The sequence below is a fragment of the Cupressus sempervirens genome, chromosome 6 (genome assembly GCF_028749045.1).
Source record: "Cupressus sempervirens isolate cs-2001-9-10 chromosome 6, ASM2874904v1, whole genome shotgun sequence".
In the NCBI taxonomy this organism is placed as follows: domain Eukaryota; kingdom Viridiplantae; phylum Streptophyta; class Pinopsida; order Cupressales; family Cupressaceae; genus Cupressus; species Cupressus sempervirens.
Window position 1 is genome coordinate 139231601 of NC_143123.1, and position 20687 is coordinate 139252287.

The 20687-nt window shown below is 38.3% G+C and overlaps 1 long non-coding RNA gene across 1 annotated transcript in view; it reads left to right on the plus strand.

The window, feature by feature from the left end:
- The window catches only part of LOC149551619 (uncharacterized), a 69331-nt gene extending 58813 nt beyond the window's left edge, over positions 1 to 10518 (plus strand). Inside the window, exons 2-3 of the long non-coding RNA XR_016352780.1 lie at positions 4250 to 4330; positions 10226 to 10518. This is a non-coding gene — a long non-coding RNA (uncharacterized LOC149551619). The remainder of the gene's footprint in view (positions 1 to 4249; positions 4331 to 10225) is intronic.
- The last annotated feature ends 10169 nt before the right edge of the window (positions 10519 to 20687 follow it).

Sequence of the window (20687 nt, forward strand, 5' to 3'; positions counted from 1 at the left end):
TTTTTAATGGCACTTGATTTGGTGTTTTTGCTTTTTGGAAGCTTGTCCACCTACAGCTGCGATTTGGGTCATGTATTTTGAGCAAAAGTTTTGTGAATCTCTGTCATTCTAACGCCAAATCTGGAGCTCTGTTGCTGTGAGTTATATATCTTAAGCTTTTTGAAATGTGGAGTTTCCATTACTGTGACTAAACTCGAAATGGGTTCCCTTGCATATTATAGCTCTATCTCTTGACCATAATTTTGAATATGTTCAAACCCCAAGTGCCCCATTTCTCTTGGCCTAAATCTGTAGCTCCTTTTATGTGGGTTGCATTTCTCGAGGAAAGCGCTTTCAGCATTTGCATAAAAAAAATGTGTTCATTTTCTTTTGGCACGTGGGCTGCAATTCTTGATTTGGGTTTGATTGTAATATGGTTGTGATTCTGATGAACATGTAGATTTTTAAGAAACTGGAATTACTACTGGCAAAACCCTTGATCTGATTATCTCTTCTCTTCTAATGGAGGTTTCATTTTGATGGTTACGATTATGGCAATTTGTGTGCATATGGATCTCCACCATCTTGATATTTTGAGGCTATCTTTTGCTGGGCATAATGCATTTGCTTTCTCTTGTGAAAATGGAACTCTCTTCTGTTTTCCATCACTCTGCTACAGTATTTTTTGATGAATTAAGAGCTTAGTTGCTGATTTGTGACATGAATCCGATTCGGGCACGTGAATCAGATCCATGGATTCAGGATTTTTTTCCCCCCAATTATGATTCATGGAGGATTCGTGCATATATATATATATATATATATATATATATATATACTAAAAAATAAGAGAAACATACATAATTCTAAAACTAAATCATTTCATAGTATGCATCTATGAATCTAGTATACTTGATCAATGACATTGATAATTAATCTATTTTCATGATTATAAAGAAAATCAACACATTCACATTGAATTACTGAAAGTGAAAGTTTGTAACATTCAAAATATAGAGCATCAAACTTAAAGTTTGTAACATGATTTACTCATAAAAGAGTTAAGAGTCAAGACTAAAGTTTTTGATTTAATTATCAAATGGATTTTCAAGAAAATCCGCATCAGAGGGGTACTGATGAGCTACAAGTGCTACATTTGTATCAGTAGAGGAACCCAAACCACTAGTAGTAGAGGGGATTGTTAACTCATAATCCTCCTCCTCATCATCCACATCAATCAAAGTGGATCTAACAAGATCCTAGATGGTCATATCTAAATCAGGAGTCTCGGGTGCTACATCCCAAAGCTGTTCGGGCCCCTTCTTGTACTTAGGATCCTTCTGTGACAACAAGTGCAAATTGTTGTAAATGAACACAAGGTCTTTTGATTTTTATGGAGCCAATTGGTTGCATTTGACTGATTGGATAAAGGAGCAAGTACTCAAATTCCGCTCAGTTGCAGAAGAGTTGGCAACCTAAAGAGAAATTAAAAATTTATCAATACAACAATCAAGATAAATAAATTAAATAATAAATTCAAGAAATTGAGAGTGTTAACCTTAAGCTTAATTTTACAAACTTACTTGGGATAGGACCTTTATGGCAAGAGGTTGGAGGTACATGAAGGCTTGCCCATGAAGGTACCACCATTTGATGGCAACCATCCTGCTTCGGTCTGCTATGGCAATAGGGTGGAAATCCTCACCTGAGTTGAAGGCAACAAATTCACTCCTCACAATTGCCCCAATCTTTGAATCTTGAAATATCTTAGCTAGTGCCCTCTTATACCCATCTGCAACCTCTGCATCTCTAAATGGTGGCACTCTACCTGGAAGGAAAAGTACATCTGCACTATAGTACCTGGGGATAACAAAAGACAATTGAACACTATCAAATATCAATAGCACAAACATTGGATAAAATAAGCACAAGCATTTGATAAGAACTACTGTACCTTGGGGATAGAGCATATGCAAAGAGGTGCAAAGGTCTGCTCATCTTGTTCCATCGATGATGAACAATTTTTTCCACCTTCTTGTAAAGGGTGTGCTTAGGATCATTCTCCCTCCTCTGTATGACCTAGGATATGAAATATGAATAATAATTATAATTAGTGAATATGTCAATTTAAACTTTAGAATCTAGATATCTCTCAAATAAAAAATTGTTGTAAAAGAGCGTAAAACTTACCATTTTAATTTTTTCTAGCATACTATCCATGGAATCATAAATATCCCCAAGGCATGGCTCATCACTGTCTGCGAAGCAAAGCATTGCCATTATTGGATTGGTGATTTCCAACACATAACTCACAAGACCCCACCAATCCTCATCTAGTATCATTCTTCTCACATTTAAGGCCCTTGCTGTATTGGAATTCTTCCAAACACCCCATTGGGGGCTAATGACCATATGTTTCAATGCTTCTTTTACCTTCACAAGTCGTCTCAAGACGATTGTGTGAGAGGCAAAGCGTGTTTCAACAACCTATGACCATGTTAAACTCAAGTTAGTAATACATTTAAAAATTAAAACATTTTAATGTAAACAACAACAAAAATTAATAATTATGGAATCCAATAATATTCAATTAAATATTAAATATACAAATTTACCTTCAATAACTCCAAGTCCGAGAAATTCCTAAAAATTGCTTGTGACATGTGGTGATTTGTCACAAACATTTGAATCTCTTCAGCTTCCTCATACATCCTTTTCACCCAATCTATTTCGGTGCCAATTACTTTCATCACTAAATTGAGAGAGTGGATGGTGCATGGTGTCCAAAAGATATGATCATATCTAGACTCTACAATTATCCTTGCAGCCTTGCAAACTTTTGTATTGTTCGTGACCACTTGGACAACATTATCAGGACCCACTGATTCTATGGCATCAATGAGAATGCATGAAATAAATTCTGCATCTTTCACTTGCCCATCACAATCAATTGCCTTCAAGAACATTGCCCCCTTAGGGCATACAACAACATTGATATAGCCCCATCCCCACCCACTGAGCCTTGACTACTCATTGTTCTATTCTTGCAATCTAAAAAAAAAAATGAAAAAAAACCATGCTTCACACTTACACAAAATCTTGAAAATTTAGAAAACTAAAAATAAATCAATAATCTATGAAAGAACTCAAGAATATGGTTGAAATGCATACCTTAAACACTTTTTGAAAGGTAATTGGAGCTCTGCAACTGATCTTCTTTGAATCCAAACACTTTACTTCAGACTAGCAAGTATGAGAGAGCAAAATAGAGAGCAAACTAGAGAGTAAATGAACTTGCATTGTGACTTAGAGTGTCGTTTTTAGGGTTTAGGGCCTTTAGGATAAATAAATAAATAAAAAAACCAACTTGGGCCCACTTTTTTTCATGTTTTGTTGGGCCCTACCGTGGATTCGTATGGATCCGCGGATGGATATGTACTGGATCCTTGAGGATCCACGCGTGGATGGACCAAAATCGGACCCGAATCTGGATCTGGGGGTATATGGACGAATCCGGTAACTATGATTAAGAGCAAAAGCTTTCAAATTGTGAGCGAATTATAAGAAATGAACCAAAATCTTTAGCTAGGTTCTCAAATTTTCAAATATTTGAGCTGTATTTTCCTTTTTCAGACTACTTCATGGCTGGGAACGTACTTCTTTGTCGCTATAGATTCAAACCTTGTATCTGATGGAAAAACAATGCCTTGATACATTTTTGAGAAACCTTTTTAGATTCTATGTTACCTTTCCCTTTGGCTATATTTGATAAGATGGCATGATTCTCATTACTTGCTGTTGCAACTGTTTTCAGACTTCATTTTTATTATCTCCAACTTCTTTTTCAGCAGACTAATACTTGTAGGATACTCTTGGCTAAAAAACATCGTTCTTTATTTGATATAGAAATATCTGAAATATCTTTGTTGTAGAAGTAAAACGTTTCATAATTTAATATGTCCTTTTAAATCTTCTGTTTTTCTTACTCTGATATTTGAACATAAGCTGAAATAGTTGCTCTCTATCATAGAAGCAAAAGGTTTCATAAATTAATACATCCCTTTAGTACTTCTATCTGTAATATTGCGCTCCATAGGAAACAAATATGTGAGTAATAAAGCATTGTGCTTGTGGTTGTTTTCCTTTTTGCTGATATATGTTTTTATTTTGCTGAGATGAGTAGCGTAATAGGAATACAAATGTGAGGCGAGGTGAGGCATTGGTATTGCTCAGATCCATTGGTTCTAACAACCTTTTTTTGTGAATGCAGGGTTCAAATGCATGGATAGGATGTAGTTCGAGGCAACGAATGGATGGAAGCAAGTGGATGCAACTCAACTAGTCATTATAGGCAATGACTATTGCCCATGACCTTTTCCTCTCTCTTCTTTCTGTTATGTTATTTATCGTGGCAAAGTAAGAACATATATCAGTAGTTTAGGGACTACTCTTACGGTCAATTGTGTGAGATATTTACGTTCAACATTTATTTGATTTCAATTTTTGTAAATATCAGTTGTATATTCATGATGAATATTAAATGGACATTATTCCCGAGTCAGCAAGTCAAGAAGGGCTTGCTAGGTTAAAATGACCTATGACTCAGGCTCGGCGGGTCAGGTAGGGTGACTCGCGTGACTCGCATGACTCGTGAGTCAGGGTGTGAGTCGTGGGTCATGATAGTCGCGACCCGCCCATTGCAATCAACGTTCGGTAGAGTTAGAACAATAAAATTTGCTTGTTTTTTGAATATTTGTTTTGGTTCTTTTTTATCCTTAAAACCCTAACAGGGCTTTCATAATACTTTATTGTGAGAAAAAGAAAGAGAGAGAGAGAGGAAGAAGAGAAATAGTGTGCCATTGTTTGCAACCAGCTAAAAGGAAGAGGAGAAAAGCTTGCATTTGTGACATTGGAACAACTATATGCTTGCATTTAGATCATCTAGGAGTTTATAGGAGCTTTTCTCAACACTTCTCATCTCATTTCAAAGAGGTAAGAGCTGATTTTTTGGATTTTGATGATTGTTCTCTATGTTTAGTAGTTTTTTGGATGAATTTTTTGGTATGTTTATGGGTTTTGTTTTACTTTAGATCTTCATAAAATGCAATTCTTAAATAGTAATATTTTGGTGTAAAATGTCTTATTGCAGCAACCTTGACATTTTTCCTTACTCATAATGGCTCCTCTAGCTAAAAAACCCAAGCTCTCTAAAGGCATTAAAAAAAAATTGCTGAAAGTACACCATAGACTTTATGCTTATTTTGTAAGGTTGTTAATAGTGGGGGGATAAATAGATTGAAATAACATATTGCTAACATACGTGGTCATGATGCTGAGCCTTGTATAGTTGCAACTCTTAAAGTTCAACGTTTTTGTTATGTTGCCTTAGAGAAATATGAACAAGAAAAGAAATTAAACCAAAAACAATTAGTAGAGTTAGCTCAGATTGGTTCCACTTCCCTTCCACGCTCATCTGGAATTGCTTTTGTATCTAGTTTTACACCCTTAGGTTCAATAGACTGTGTTGGAGACGGTGCTTCCCTTCCCCCCTATCATCCTAGTGCTTCTGCTAGTTGTACTTCTTCTAGATCTATTCCTTACACTGCTAGTGGCGCTGCCCCTGCTAGTAGTACTGGTGTTACCTTTCATCCTAGAGTCCGAAAATCTAGGTTGGACAATTTTTTTGTATCATGTTCCACTCCTGGTGCACAACCCTCACTTGAGAGCTTGGTCTGGAATAGGGAGATTCATGAAGCTAGAAAAAGAGTAATTTGCAAGTTTTGGTATTTTTGCAACATTCCATTTATAGAAGCCAGGTACTTGAACTTCATTTATATTTGATTGTTTTACATTTTAAGTTTTAAATTCAAATTTTATATTTTTAACTTGATGTTGAAATATGCTAATTAAAATATTTTTATAAATGTGACATGACTCCTTATTCATAGGGGATGATTGATGTTGTTTCCATCTGTGGTATGGGGTTTAAAGCCACTAGTGAAGATGAGTTGAGTGGTCCCTGTTATCTCCAAAATTTGCACCCTGAAAATTTTGCTTGACGTCCTAAAACTCGCAGCGATTTTGGAGAAACATTGGATCAACTAGAAGTTGTGGGTAACCTATGACCTGGTTGAACCTCCGGATTCTAGGCCGGTTCCTATATGATATATCTGATACCTTACTTGTACTAACGGAGATGTGAAAAACTTATATGGAAAAGAGTAAAAAGACAACCTTGAACACAAAAACCTTAAAAGATTAAAATAAGGTGATACACCAAGATTGATAATGCAAAACACTGTTATACCTGAGACACAATGAAAGTTTTGACAGTTAATCACAAAAACCTCTGCTTAAAGATCTACTAATTTATATCAATAATTTAAGAGAGGGTTTATGAACTTAAAAATATACAAAAGGAAACTAATCACAATCGAATATCTCAATAATGGAAACACAACTCAAAACTTATGAAACAACTATTAGATAAAGAAGATGTAAGATAAGACATAATTCAAAAAGCTCTATCAGTAAAACACAATTTGAATAACATCAATCACTTTGAAGCATACAACGAAATCTGTCACTCCAAAACTGGTTCCAATGAAAACTTTATTTCAATCAAAGGCCCAAAAAACAATACATCTGCATAATAGCTCAGAATAATGAAGAAAAAGGCACTAAGGACAAAATCACATAAGCATCCTTCTTCCCTCAAAATATGAACCCCTTCCTCCAAAATAAGAGAAGTATATAACAACAATATCAACTGCCTCAAAACAGGAAATCTGGGTCGAAATAATGAGTTAACTCATTATAAAGAACCTCTACAAACTCCAAAAACATGCTCTAAATATCTCCAATTGAGGTTCTACCATCCATGCATAAGAAAAGTCTAAAAAAGACCCCCAAACTGCCACAAATCACTCCATAATGCACTCTAAACTCCTTAGTCTGAAATGGGCTTTTAAAAATATCAACTGAGACTGCCCCTTCAAATTTGGCATTAAAAAATACCAACTCCTCGTTTAACTCATTTTTGATTCTTGACTTATTATTTTTCTTAATTGCATGAATGTTATTATTAAATAATTGATTTATAGAATATCAATTATAAACTAATAATTACAACTTTAATACTAGGCAATTAAGAAAAATAAAATAAAAGTGAAAGTCAAGGATGAGTTTTTTTTTTTCTTTTTATTTTTATTATTATTCAATTGCATTCAAAAATTATTATTATCCTTTAGTTGATTATAAATTATCAACTTAAGAATAATAATAATTTTTGATGTGCATGTGAATGCAATGCAATAATAATAGCACATAGACATTATGTGATAAGTCTATATTAATAAATTAAAAAGGAACTCCTCATTATGCCACGGATCCGAAATCCTATTCAAATCAATTGAGGAATTGAAACAAAATGAAAGGCAATAGTCTTATTTGGATTTCGAATGCATAAGGAGAGTTTGACAGAAGGAAAAACTCGACAGGGTTAAAAATGAAACCCTAGCCGCCATGGAGTCCATTTTTGTGTTTTTCTCTGTTGCTTAGACGCTATTCTGCTGTGCATTGCCCTTATTTGACGCCAGGTGCATTTTGACTGCTGGCATGAGATATATGTGGTCTTTTAAGGTGCCGACTGAGGATTTGATGTTGTATCCGGCCAAAATCTGCATATTTTGATGTGGGTTTTGGATGCCTGGAGATTATTTGTCCATGGTACGAAATATGGAGGCCTTTTCCTTGAGCCGACTGGTATTTGAGGTCGAAATCTGCTCCTCTTGAAAGCTGTCTTCTCTCCTTTGCTGGGCATTTCCTGGATGCTGCTAAACTTATTTCATGTGCTTGAAAACAAGAAGGAAAAATGTGGACGTCTACAGCTGAGTTGTAAGAGATCTTTCCCTCTTCTTTTCTTGTGAGCTTTCTTACTTCATGGGTATAACAAATCACATGCTGACTGGGTTATTTCTTTAGATTTCTAACTGTGGTAACTTTTTCTTTCCCTTTGAAGATGCCACGGATCCGAAATCCTGCAATAAGAGAACTATTATCTTTCATTTTTCCATACAGGTTTTAAATTGGAAGCATATTTGTGATACTGCCTCAGATCTATGGTTTTGAATGAGGGTTTCTGCGTGTTTTGCTCTTACTTGGCATTTTCGCAACCTTTGTCCTTGCTGGAAGATATTATACATATGGATGCCATGTTTATCTCAGATCTGTGCCATATTTTTTGTGAGGATTTCTTTGCAGTTTGGATCTGCTATGAAATCACCTATTTCCTCCTTTTCCCTTTGGTCATGGATTTGTTCCAGCCGGCTGAAAATGAGACAGCTGTAAACTAATCTTTTGCTTGAAGCTAAAAAAAAAGTGGATTTACCTTATGGGTATGAACCTATGTTCCCCCAAGTTTTCGGTATGGGGACGGTAGGAGACGGCGGGACGGGTTTCCAGGAAGACAAATTTTTTTGGTGATTTTGGGGATTGGGGGGGGGGGGGGGGGACGGCAAATGGGGACAGCTATATATATAGGGAAATTTTAAAATATATATTGAAATTTGCAAATATACATGTCATTTAAACATTATAGAACCATAAAATACAACATTTGAATGCCATCTAGGAAATAATATCCGATTTTAGTACCCAATTGTCAAAATGCATAATCAATATCAGTGAACACTGAACAATGAACATTAACAATTGTCAATATCATAATGTCATAATAATAAACATGATAAATCTGAAAATCAAAATCAAAATATGCCCAAAGCTATAGGCCCAAAGGGTAGAGGGTTGCCATTAAGTCATAAGTATCAATGTATCATAATCATGTTCATGTTCAACATAAAAAAAAAACATAGAAAAATGAAGCAACCTGCTGCTACTATTCTGCCTCTACTGCCTTTTAGGGCATTTGGAGGGGTGGGGACAACTTGGCCGACCAAGTTGGAGGCTTGAATTTTTTTTTTTTTTATGTTAAACTTTTTTAATTTTATGCAAACAAAAAAGGGGGACGGCGAGAAGTACCCGGTACAGAAAGGGGATGTCTGGACGTCCCCTTTCTGTACCGGGTACTTCTCGCCATCCCCCTTTTTCCCCTCAGGCATCCCTAAGTTTCCAAGATGTCCCCTGCATTTTTTCACTTTTTGGGGACGGCTGGGGGACGTCTCATACCCATCCCCCCGTCCCCAAGACGTCCCTGTCCTCGAAACATTGGGTTTTAGGCCGGGTATGGGTCCCTGGGGAACATAGGTATGAACAAAAACGACCCCAGCTGGTTATCTTTTATTGCTTGAAGAAGTATCTATTATCTTGCTATTCCACACTGAGTTCTTCTTCCTTGCTTGTTTGAATGTTTGAAATTCATCTCAGATTTCTCTATTCATTGGTTCTTGCTATGAATGAAGCTGGACACCATATCTATTGTTGTATTTGCAAAAGATTCATGAAGCTCTATGCTGACTATATTTGTTTGAACTCCTAGAGACTGTGATTTCTTTGCTGAAAGTAATCATTTATACCAGATTTTATGTTTTTGTCTCTATGCTGTATATGAATTTTTACGCCATGAAAGATTTCACTGCAGATTTTGAACATGATTCATTGCATCAATGGTATATTGCTGTAGCATACTTCTCCTTTTCTTTTTTGATATCAAATGGCATTTTTTTAACAATTCAAACCTGTGATTTTATAGTTCTATATATGCACACTGTGATATCAAAAAAGATATTGTTGGCCATGCTGTCACACATCAGAATAGATATATATGCTCTTAAATTTGTCTCGGATTTCTTTCAATCTCACTTGTGATAGCTGCCTGCTCGTTGTCTTTATCTAAGAATGACATTTAATTTGCTCACTCTTCTCTCTTCTAGCTGTTCATGTAATTCTTGATGTGCTTTTATGGCTTTTACACTTGTTAAAGCAAAAGGTTTCAAAAACTAAGAATAGTTTGTCCCTTTAATACTTTATTTGATATTACTTGTACGCATACCAATCCTACCTGCTGACTGTCCTGTTTTCACCAGTTTTATTAAGTAAAAGGTTTCAAAGCAAAATGAATTGTCCCTTTAATATTTTTATTTGCTGTTATTTGTACTCTCTATCTACTGATATATGCCTGTATTTTACTGAGATGAATAGTGTGTAGGATGATGAAAGTGAGATGAAATGAGCTATCAACATTGCTTAGATCCATTGGATCTAACCTATTCTTTTTTCTAAATGTAAGGTTTGGAAGCATGGAAAGGGCGAGATCCGGAACAACAAGAAGGTGGTTGCAGATGGACGCCACTTCACCAGTTATTACAGGCAATGACTGGTGCCCATGACCTTTTTCTCCCTTTACTCTTCTTTTAGGTTATTGATTTTAGTAGAGTATAGGTGTATATTAGCACGTAGGGACTACTCTCACAATCAGATGTGTCGGAGAAAATTACTTTCAGCATTTATTTCTATCATGATTTGTTCCATCATACAAACATTGTATATTATTTCAATATGAATAAAATACTTTTCCTTTAATGCATTTCTAAGAATTACTTGAAAGCAATAAGCATGTATGTTTTCCTCCATTTGAACATGTGTGAAAATTGAACAATAGTCCCCTCTTACTAGAGATGGTTGAGGAGATGAAACTTGAGTTGGAGGACCATAGAAAGATTTGGAGCCAAAGGGGGTGTACCATTATGACGAATGGATGGACAGATAGAAGGAATGGGTCTCCTAAATTTTCTTGTTTCTAGCGGAGATAATTCATCATCCTCTACTTCTTGAAGTCTAAAATTTAATGTATTATTGAATAACTAAGTTGCATGGGTACCTCACCCCCTCGGGAGCCAGGAAAGTTCAAACCGCTTCGAACTTGATTCAACCAGGGTGCGATTTTTGCACTCCTAGTTTGAACTGGGTTCAAACTTGGGCAAACCACTTTGAAATTTTCGAACCCAGTTCGAACCTGCAGCTAAGCTTCTGAGTCATAATGAACTGTTTATCATTTTTTCAATATTAAATAATGCATTATAAACACATTTCATGGTAATCCATATCCAATGACACCCCGAGGTTTGAAGTTTCATTCTATAGCATTCCCAAAAATTGATCTTGTCCTCTGAATTTGCGATCTCTTCTAGTTAGAAACAAGACCGTAATTGACATATAAGCGAAGTCAACCCACAAAATATAAGCTTGCATTCCCGTGTGACACATGGCTTCTTTTTTTTGCAAGCACAATTGTTGAGTAGTTCAAGAGATATGTTGCATGGGCCTTGTGGAATTATATAATGAATCCATCAAGAAATTGGAGGCTCTACCTTTATAAACTATATCAAGTCCTTGGCCAATAAGGTCAGTTTGAATTGGAAGGTATATTACATAATTGAAGGGAAGATAACTTGCCTAAAATCCAGTCAAGCGACGATGTTGATGAAGCTTAAATGACTTTTAAAACCTGGATGCTTTAAACAGATTTCTCAATTTTCACCCTGTTCTAAACTGTGCACAGAATATATATTAACAGATATTTTAAATCATTTTTATGAGATTCTATTATTATTGTGATGAAGGTTTACTTATGGGGTTTGTATATCAAGACTCAGTTATTGCTTAACACCCTTAGGTTTCTTCACATTTTGCTATCTGTTTTAGACTTCATAGTGCACAACTTGTTTCAATATTATATGTAATGCAACAAGTGTAGATTTGATTTTTATAATAGCTTATGGAACAAGGATCACATTCTAATTTTAACTCATGCTTCATAAAAATATATATATATATATATATATATATATATATATATATATATATATATAATAATTTTAACATGTTTTCATACTAATGAACCCAAACGAACCCAAACCCCTTTCCAAAATTTTGTTGAACTTGCGAACTAGTTCTCGAACTTCAAACTTGGAACCGAACCCAAACCGACAACTTAGTTGTATAACTAAAATTTTGTTTATTGACTATTCAATGATAATTATTATGTTTTATTTTCACTTTTAGGGTCCTGTCATGTCCCCACTCTAGCTCAGTCTAACAGAGACATGTGAGTCAGCTTATTATGGGGTCTTGTAGGTTGACAGGGTTGGATAGAGACCCAGTATAGTTATTCAGTGTTGGGAACTTGGTTTTCTAGTGGGTATTGATTAGTTGGGTGACGTTCCTTGTTTTCAGAGGCAGTTCCTACATTTATGGGGTTCATTCCTACTTTTTAGGAGGTATGATCATGCCCAGGGCTGGGTTTCCATGAGATGACCCTTTGGGTTCAGTTTCAGAGGGTTAGGGCTTGTTTCCTAAATTTTAGGAGCATCCCTAGATTTTAGGGATGAGACTGCCAGTGGATCCTTGATTTTCGACTTCAGTCACAGACAGGTGACAGGATGATTTTATGGTTTGTGATGTCAGTTGGGCAGTTTGTGGCTATTTGGGTTATATTTTTAATATTTCCTAAGTTAGCATTTAATATTTAAATAAGGCTAAGTTAATAGCCATTTTGGAGTAATAAGGGAATTTTGGCCTCATCTGGATGCATATCCCATGTTATGATAGCTCGTTGGAAAGGTCTTGAAATTCTCTAAATCTTCCTCTTTGGTCTTAGGGCAATTCGGTGAACGGATTTATTACTATGGTGGAAAAGGTCATTTTCTAGTGACATGGTCACTTTAAAATAAGATTTAATTCATTTTTTATAGCCAACGCCAATTGGGGGTCACTTTAGGGTTCGAATTGCTTTGCAAGGGGTTATAAGGAGATGGGCGCCATTTCTCATGATTATGCATATTTTTCAAACACATCTTTTCAGATTTGCTCTGCTTGAGCGATTTGCATTCTGGGACGCAAACCCCAGGGTAATTGCTGGCTGGGACGTAACCCTCAGCAGCATTGGGTATTGGTTTGTCAGTAGTTTCAACAGTATTCAGGAGGAAGGTAGACGCCACTTCAGCTTGGGCCTACAGTTTGTTTTGTTGGGCATGTTCTTTGGCGTATGGGAGGTGAATTCTAGCAGCCGTACACTACCATTTCTTGCGGCCGTATTTGCAGCCGTACTCTGTCATTTGCAGCACTTGGATACATAGAAAAATCGGTTACTCAGCAGCAGATTCTTGCATCTTATCAGCCGTTTTTCATCAGCCAGTTGTGGTGTCATTGTTAGAGGAAATGTACTGGATCTTTTATTTGGCTCTATAATTCAGAGATCTGCATTGTACGATTTCTATCAACTCTGACTTTACTGCATATTGTTATTTATTTTCAGACTCTTTTCTGGCCATTTGCTACTTCTCATTTCTATGTGGAATAATCATCAAAAACACAAAAACAAACAAACTCTTTTGCATTTCCGTCTAGTTCTACAAGAAAACATTAATAAACAGGAAAAAACAAAAATAAAATAAATCTACAACAGATTTGCAGCAGAGATCCATCAAGGATCTTTTAGTGGTATCAGAGCCTACATCCTGCCAGCCTGTAGGGTTTGTGAGAAATTGTCACAACAGATTTTGGCATCTGGGTATTGGATAAAAGTTTTTGATAAATCATTTCAGCATCTGGGTAGTCACTAGTTGGTGGATTGAATACAAATCTATGCATCCTGGTGGAGAAATACACAAATTCTACGAGCGCAGGAGAAACTAGTGGCAAGCAGAGGCCGCCAGAGACGCACAGATACCAGCTATGGGTGAGGCATAGGGTGCTGCTGGCGACGGCATGCCTACAGAGGCAGAAGAAAGAGAGATGGTGCGGACCCTATTCATTACTCAGCCCAGGATCGCTCAGGCTCTAGACAGGTTACAGGATACCTTGGAGCGTTTGGAGATGGGTGGACACAGAGGCAGGCAAAGTAGATCAGTTTCAGTGGCTGGTAGTCAGCGCAACCATCAGTCCCATTCTTCAGTTGGGAGCTCCCTTCATTCCAGTAGGAGGCATCGCCATCGTACACCTACTACGAATAGGCCATTGCTTCCCCAAGTCATACCAGGTGAACGGCCAGCACAGGTGGAACCACTAGAAGTGGGGTTTCAGGAGTCAGTTTTGGCAGCCACAGTTGAGTGGAGAGCTCTACCTCCTGAGGTTAAGGACATCTTCCCTCTTCCCCAGTATTGTGCACAACGTAGAGATACAACCAGGTTCAGGGAAGATCGTGGTAATAGACTACCACAACAGTAGCAGAATTATGACCTCAATAGAGCTATTGGGAAGATTACATTGGCCCCATATAATGGCTCAGGAGACACTAGTGCACGAGCTTGGGTCCACAAGCTGGACATATGCCTTTCATTGAGGCCCATGCCTAAGCGTGAGGCTATTCAGTTTGCTGTGTTGCATTTAGAGGGGATTGCCTATGATTGGTGGCACTATGGATTGGTCACCCAGGATCACGCCTTAGTTCACTCCTATGCTGAGTTCACTGAGCGACTCATTGCACGATTTGACCGTAGGGATGTAGAACTTTATTACAGGGAGTTGGCTCACCTTAAACAAACTGGTCATGCAGAAGCCTATATTAATGAGTTCCAGCATATTGCAGTTATGGTACCGGATATGCCCCAGAAACGTAGTGTGATGTTGTTCATTGAGGGTTTGGAGGATAGACTAAAAGGATTGGTATGTGCTTTCCAACCAGCTACTCTTAAGGAGGCTATTGATGTGACATTGAGATTGGATACTGTTCCCACTTCTTATCAGGCAGATAAGAAACCATTTAGAGATTCACGGCCTGCACAGAAGGCCAATACGACATAGAACAAAGGAGGGACCTCATCTAAAACTCCTTGGATGAATCAGGAGACGAGGAATGAATTGAGGAGGAAAAAGTTGTGTTTTTCCTGCAAAGAACCATGGGAACCAGGACACCGTTGCATGGGTAAAGGAAAGGTTTATTTGATTGAGGTGACTTCTGAGTTAGGGGATGAGGAGGTCCCTGATACTGATATTGAGGATAATACAGAGGATGTTGAACAGTTTCCGACACAGTTGGAGTTTGACACCGCTGAGCCTGTGGCATCAGCTAAAGTAGCTATGGCTACCCTCTCCAATTATCCTAAGTTTCATGCCTTCCGGTTGAAAGGTACACTTAAGGGTAAGCGGATCACCAGTTTGGTAGACACAGGTGCTACGCATAACTTTATTGATCAAAAATTAGTTGAGAGGTGTGGCTTACAGTACGAGTAGTTTGGTGGTTTTGGAGTGAAGGTGGCTGATGGTGCCATTTTGGGTTGTACCAAGCGGATTCCACAGCATAGTGTTCAGATGGGAGATTATATTTTGACTGATGACTTCTATGTGCTTCCCATAGAAGATTATGATGTGGTTTTGGGCATGCAGTGGTTATAGGGTATTGGGCGTTACATTATTGATCACCACCATATGCAGTTAGAGTTTCTTTCTGGCGGGCAAAAGGTGATTTTGAGGGCAGCGTTAGATGGTGGACCCAGGGAGGTGACTTCTCTCAGGATGGAGACCATCCTTAGGCATAATGATGTGCTTTGGGCTACACACTGTTTGGTTAAATCCAAAACACCCATATCTTAGGATGGCCGTGTATTTCATGTGGACATTCAGTCAGTGATGGATCGTCACAGTAGAGTGTTTGGTGATATACCTCCTGGAGTGCCACCAGATAGAGGGTTTGAGCATGGTATAGAGTTGGAGGATGGAGCGAAGCCAGTGATTACTACCCCATACCGTCATCCTAGAGCCTATAAGGATGAAATTGAGAAGACTATTCATGAGCTATTGGACATGGGTTTCATTCGACCTAGTTCCAGCCCCTTTGCTTCTTCTATAGTGCTTGTTAAGAAGAAGGATGGGACTCTACGGATGTGTGTAGACTATAGAGCTTTGAACAAGAAGACAATAAAAAACAGATATCCCATTCCGCGCATTGATGAGTTGTTAGATGAGTTACATGGGGCTGTCTACTTCTCTAAGATTGATCTTCGTTCAGGTTATCATCAGATAAGTGTACGAGCAGAGGATGTACACAAGACCGCCTTCCATTGTCATTATGGGCACTATGAGTTTCTGGTAATGCCTTTTGGCCTTACCAATGCACCAGCTACTTTCTAGTCCTATATGAATCATATCTTCAACAAGCAGTTGAGGAAATCGGTTCTAGTGTTTTTTGACGACATATTGATTTACAGCAGTACTTGGGAGGACCATCTCAAACATCTCGAGGAGGTACTTAGCATAATGGAGAGTCAGTCTCTATTTGCTAAGCTTTCCAAATGTGAGTTTGGATTGGGGGAGGTGTTATATTTGGGTCATGTGATCAGTGCTGAGGGGTTGAAGGTGCATGAAGAGAAGATTCAGACGATTCAGAATTGGCCTGTTCCTCGGAACATTACTGAGTTACGAGGGTCCCTTGGATTGTGTGCTTATTATAGAAGATTTGTGAAGGGTTTCTCACAGCTGGCAGCACCTTTGACAGATCTCGCAAAGAAAGGATCGTTCAGATGGATAGAACAAGCACAGGGGGTCTTTGATAGACTCAAGGAGGTTATGAGCACTTGCCCCGTTTTGGCACTACCTGATTTTTCGCAGCCATTTGTCCTGGAGTGTGATGCGTCGGGCTTGGGTATAGGAGCGGTGTTGATGCAAAATAGACACCCCATTGCCTATGAGAGCAGGAAGTTGCAAAAGAATGAAAAGTTGTACTCTACCTATGATAAGGAAATGTTGGCTATTATGCATGCGTTAGCCAAGTTCAGACAGTATCTTGTTGGCAGTAAATTTGTGGTGAGAACAGACCATAACAGTTTGAAGTATTTCCTAAATCAAGCAGAGCTCAATGATCGACAACAAAAATGGGTTAGCAAAATTCAGGCTTATGACTTTGATATCGAATTCATAAAGGGGAAGAATAATACTGTGGCTGATGCACTCTCTAGGAAACCTTCATTGGCTGCCCTATGTTCATTGAGCGAGATTTCAGCAGATTGGAAGGCTCAACTTTTAGTTGAATACTCCAAAGATCAGCATGCTTGTGAGATTATGGAGGGATTGATAGTGGATGACAGATACAATGTGGTAGATGATATTATCTACTATAAAGACAGGGTTTACCTTGTTCCGGGTTCTCAGTTGAAGGAACAAATTTTGCATGCTCTCCATGATATTCCTACAGCCGGACACCCAGGATATGATAAGACTTACAGGGCGATACGGGAGAGATTCTCTTGGAAGGGTCTCAAAGATGATGTTTTACGCCATGTCCGTGAGTGTATGACTTGTCAGCAGAACAAGTCGGAGCATACCTGCCCAGCAGGATTATTGCAACCCTTGCCTATACCGGAACATAAGTGGACAGGGATCTCCATGGATTTCATTACAGGTCTTCCTTGGGTTCAGGGGAAAGATTGCATCTATGTTGTTGTGGATAGGCTAACGAAGTATGCCCACTTCTTTCCCATTGCATTAGGTTTTACAGCATCGCAGGTGGCTGAGTTGTTCTTCAGGGAGGTGTTTAGACTTCATGGTCTTCCCAAGACCGTTGTGAGTGATAGGGACAACAGATTCATGAGTTCCTTCTGGCAGGAACTTTTTACACTAGCTGGTACTTTGTTAACACCTAGTACTAGTTACCACCCTCAAATGGATGGGTAAACAGAAATAGTTAACAAATGGGTTGAGGGATATTTGCGTAACTATATGTCAGGGCAGCAAAAAGCATGGGTGCGTTGGCTGCATTTGGGCGAGTATTGTTATAATGCTACGCATCATATGTCCATTGGCATGACGCCTTTCAAAGTTCTCTATGGATATGAGGCATTATCTTTCACTGATTTGGCATTTGGTGACAGTAGAGTTCCCTTGGCTCAGGATTGGTTACAAGAGAACCAGGATGTCATGAGATCTCTTAGGGAGAATTTGCAGCAGGCCCAAAATCAGCAAAAGATGTATGCTGACAGGCACAGGATTGAGAGGGCATTTGAGGTGGATGATATGGTCTTTCTGCGTTTACAACCATATCGGCAGAGCACCCTAAAAAGGGGGGGAGCGGAGAAGCTCAAACCACGTTTTTATGGTCCATACAGGATACTCAGGCGAGTGGGAGAGGTTGCATATGAGGTTGAGTTACCACAGGGCAGCAAGGTTCATAATGTATTTTATGTATCTTGCCTAAAAAAGGCCCTTGGACAGCATATTATAGTTTCACCCGAATTACCTCCTATGGATGAGGAAGGTAAATTGATTTTGGTCCCTAATGAGATTCTTGAGGTGAGGGAACAGCGGCTGAGAAGTCGGGTGATTCGAGAGTATTTGGTTCGATGGAGAGATCTTCCCATAGAGGATGCCACCTGGGAGGGTGAGAGCATTTTACAGCATCCTGCATTACAGTTGCTTGTGGGCAAGCATCTCTGAGAGGGGAGGACTGTCATGTCCCCACTCTAGCTCAGTCTAACAAAGACATGTGAGTCAGCTTATTATGGGGTCTTGTAGGTTGACAGGGTTGGATAGAGACCCAGTATGGTTATTCAGTGTTGGGAACTTGGTTTTCTGGTGGGTATTGATTAGTTGAGTGACGTTCCTTGTTTTTAGGAGGCAGTTCCTACATTTATGGGGTTCATTCCTACTTTTTAGGAGGTATGATCATGCCCAGGGCTGGGTTTCCATGAGATGACCCTTTGGGTTCAGTTTCAGAGGGTTAGGGCTTGTTTCCTAAATTTTAGGGGCATCCCTAGATTTTAGGGATGAGACTGCCAGTGGATCCTTGATTTCCGACTTCAGTCACAGACAAGTGACAGAATGATTTTATGGTTTGTGATGTCAGTTGGGCAGTTTGTGGCTATTTGGGTTATATTTTTAATATTTCCTAAGTTAGCATTTAATATTTAAATAAGGCTAAGTTAATAGCCATTTTGGAGTAATAAGGGAATTTTGACCTCATCTGGGTGCGTATCCCATGTTATGATAGCTCGTTGGAAAGGTCTTGAAATTCTCTAAATATTCCTCTTTGGTCTTAGGGCAATTCGGTGAACGGATTTATTACTATGGTGGAAAAGGTCATTTTCTAGTGACATGGTCACTTTAAAATAAGATTTAATTCATTTTTTATAGCCAACGCCAATTGGGGGTCACTTTAGGGTTCGAATTGCTTTGCAAGGGGTTATAAGGAGATGGGCGCCATTTCTCATGATTATGCATATTTTTCAAACACATCTTTTCAGATTTGCTCTGCTTGAGCGATTTGCATTTTGGGACGCAAACCCCAGGGTAATTGCTGGCTGTGACGTTACCCTCAGCAGCATTGGGTATTGGTTTGTCAGTAGTTTCAACAGTATTCAGGAGGAAGGTAGACGCCACTTCAGCTTGGGCCTACAGTTTGTTTTGTTGGGCATGTTCTTTGGCGTATGGGAGGTGAATTCTAGCAGCTGTACACTGCCATTTCTTGCAGCCGTACTCTGTCATTTGCAGCACTTGGATACATATAAAAATCGGTTACTCAGCAGCAGATTCTTGCATCTTATCAGCCGTTTTTCATCAGCCAGTTGTGGCGTCATTGTTAGAGGAAATGTACTGGATCTTTTATTTGGCTCTATAATTCAGAGATTTGCCTGGTACGATTTGTATCAACTTTGACTTTACTGCATATTGTTATTTATTTTCAGACTCTTTTCTTGCCATTTGCTACTTCTCATTTCTATGTGGAATAATCATCAAAAACACAAAAACAAACTCTTCTGCATTTCCATCTAGTTCTACAAGAAAACATTAATAAACAGGAAAAAACAAAAATAAAATAAATCTGCAGCAGAGATCCATCAGGGATTTTTCAGGCCCACCATGTTTTTGAAGTCTATAGATGCTTCCTCACATGTCAAAAATGCAAATTTTTTATGTGAGGCTATTGAGGAGGTTATAAGGGAGGTAGGGGAAGAGAATGTTGTCCAAGTGGTGACTGATAATGTAGCTAATTATTTTGCTGCAGGTAAAATTTTAACTTCTAAGTTCTAAAATTTTTATTTTAGTTTTTCATTAAATTTTGAATACATGAAGGGAAAGGAGTTGGCTTGTCCCGGTATCACAAGATTTGCCTCTAATTTTATAACACAAAGCTCCTTGTTGAGTTCAAGGTTAGCTTTGAGGTGCATGTTTGTTGGTCCACAATGGAGCTCCTCCTCCTTTGCCATCACCTCTATAGGGATAGATGCAACAAAATGCATTTATTATGAAGAAGGTCTTTGGGAGCCATGTAAGGAGATTGTGGAGGTAATTTAAATATTAAAAGCTTAAATCTTAAATTCTTTTAAATTAATTTATCTCATACATATTTTTGTGTTTTAACTTTTATTTTCATTGTGCAATTTTGCAAAGTTTCATCATTCACTAATTTTTTTTTTGTATAATTGTTTTGTAGATCACTGAGCCCCTTGTAGCCCTCTTACAAGTTGCTAATGGGGAGAAGCCCGCTATGGGCTACATATATGAGGGTATGGATAGGGCCAAGGAGGCTATTAAGGACAAATATGTAGGAGTTTAGGACAAGTATCGCCCTATTTGGGACATAATCCATAGGAGATGGCAAAGTTAGCTTCATAAACCCATCCACGTAGTAGCCTATTACCTCAATTCGGCATACCGTTTTCGTGAATATTTCAAGGCAGATGAGGAGGTTCTTAGTGGCCTATACATTGTGATATCGAAGATGGCCACTAATGCCACAGATATATTGCTTGAGATGGATG